Here is a 1,838-nt window from a genome sequence, read left to right on the forward strand (position 1 = left end):
GTTGATCGATCCGCCATTTGAAGAGTAATGTTAGTGCACTTGAGCTCTCCCATTCCTAGCCTCTTGCATACCAAGTATGGCATGACACTTACACTTGCTCCAAGGTTGCATAATGCTTTGTTGATTGTAGTGTCGCTAATGGTGCATGGAATAGAGAAGCTTCCCGGATCTTTGAGTCTTGGAGGTGAAGTTCCTTGAAGAATAGCACTACTCACTTTGGTAAAGGCAATAGTCTCTAGCTTCCGGATGGATTTCTTCTTGGTAAGAATATCTTTCATGTACTTTGCATAGGCCGGAACATGATTGATCAATTCCGTGAATGGGATTGAGACTTCTAAGTTCTTCACAATCTCCATGAACTTTCCAAGTTGTTCATCAAACTTAGGCTTATCTTGACGAGTTGGGAATGGAAGTCTAATCACAATAGGCTCTTTTTCCTTAGCCTTCTCTTCATTCTTCTTCTTTGAAACCTCTTTGGTGGTGGGTTCTTCTTCTTTAGAGTTCTCCATAACTCCTTGCTTGTTACTAGCATCCAGAATGTCTTCATCAATCGGCTTCTTTGGCCCTTCATACGTTGTACCACTCCTCAAATGGATGGCACTAACCAACTCATGTCTTGGGGGATTACTTTGAGGTGGTAATTCCCCTTTTGTCTTTGAGAGCTAGAAGATGCTAATTGAAACATTTGGGTTTCCAACATCTTGGTGTGGGCTAGTATGTTGTTGATGGTGATGTCTTTGGCTTGGCTATCTTTTTGCATTTGGGTGAAAAATTCTTGTTGATTCTTTTGCATTTGGAGGACCGCTTTTTGAACATCAAAGCCTTGGTCATTGGATTTATTATAAGAGGGTTGATTTTGTTAACCTTGGCTTTGGTTATAAAAGGGTCTTTGAGCTTGATTTCTCATTGGAGGTGGGGTGTATGTTGGTTGAGGGTTTTGAACATTTTGGCTCTTGTATGAAAGGTTTGGATGGAATTTGGTATTCTCATTGTAATAGTTTGAATAAGGGGTGCCAATCTTGTATGCTTGGAAAGCATTCACTTGTTCACTTGTTCCCCTATATTCACTTTTGTCATGTCCCAAAGTTCCACAACTCTTACATACTCCATTTGGAATTGAAGATGATGCCACCATAGCATTAACATGTTGTTAGGGTGATTTGGAAGCTTCATCAAGCTTAGCCATGGCCTTCTCAAACTTCAAATTGATGGTGTCAATATGAGCACTTAGTTGAGTACCCAAATGTGTGATGGAATCTACCTCATGCTTTCCTCCTCTAGTGGCCTTTCGAGGCCTACTATATTGGGAATTATGAACCACCATCTCTTCGATTTTGGCCCATGTTTGATTGTCATCAACTTCGGTAAACAGACCATTGGATCGCATATTGAGAATGTTGCGGGAGTCTTCATATAGACCATTCCAAAATTGTTGCACAAGGAACCACTCGCTAAGTCCATGGTGTGGACAAGAACGACAAGTGTCCTTAAATCTCTCCCATGCTTAATACAATGATTCCTCATCCCTTTGTTTGAACCCGGTGATTTGGGCTCTAAACATATTGGTCTTCTCCGGAGGATATAATTTCTTATAGAAGGCAAGTGCCAACTTCTTCCATGAGTCAATACGAAGGGTAGCCTTGTCTAGGCTCTTCAACCATTGCTTTGCGGTACCAATCAAAGAAAAAGGAAATAATACCCATCGGATTTGATCTTGAGTAACTCCGGTTTGAGAAATCACATCACAATAGTCACAAAAAGTCTCCATATGTGAATGAGGGTCTTCACTAGGCATCCCTCCAAATTGACTTCTCTCAACTAGTTGTATGAATGCGGAT

At 41.0% G+C, this 1,838-nt stretch overlaps 1 non-coding gene across 1 annotated transcript; it reads left to right on the forward strand.

The window, feature by feature from the left end:
• Positions 1–1,454: 1,454 nt before the first annotated feature.
• On the forward strand, positions 1,455–1,561 carry LOC141650205 (small nucleolar RNA R71). The gene has a single exon (XR_012546253.1). It is a non-coding gene; the product is annotated as a small nucleolar RNA R71 (small nucleolar RNA).
• The last annotated feature ends 277 nt before the right edge of the window (positions 1,562–1,838 follow it).

Source organism: Silene latifolia, chromosome 3 (assembly GCF_048544455.1).
Source record: "Silene latifolia isolate original U9 population chromosome 3, ASM4854445v1, whole genome shotgun sequence".
NCBI classification, from domain to species: Eukaryota; Viridiplantae; Streptophyta; class Magnoliopsida; order Caryophyllales; family Caryophyllaceae; genus Silene; species Silene latifolia.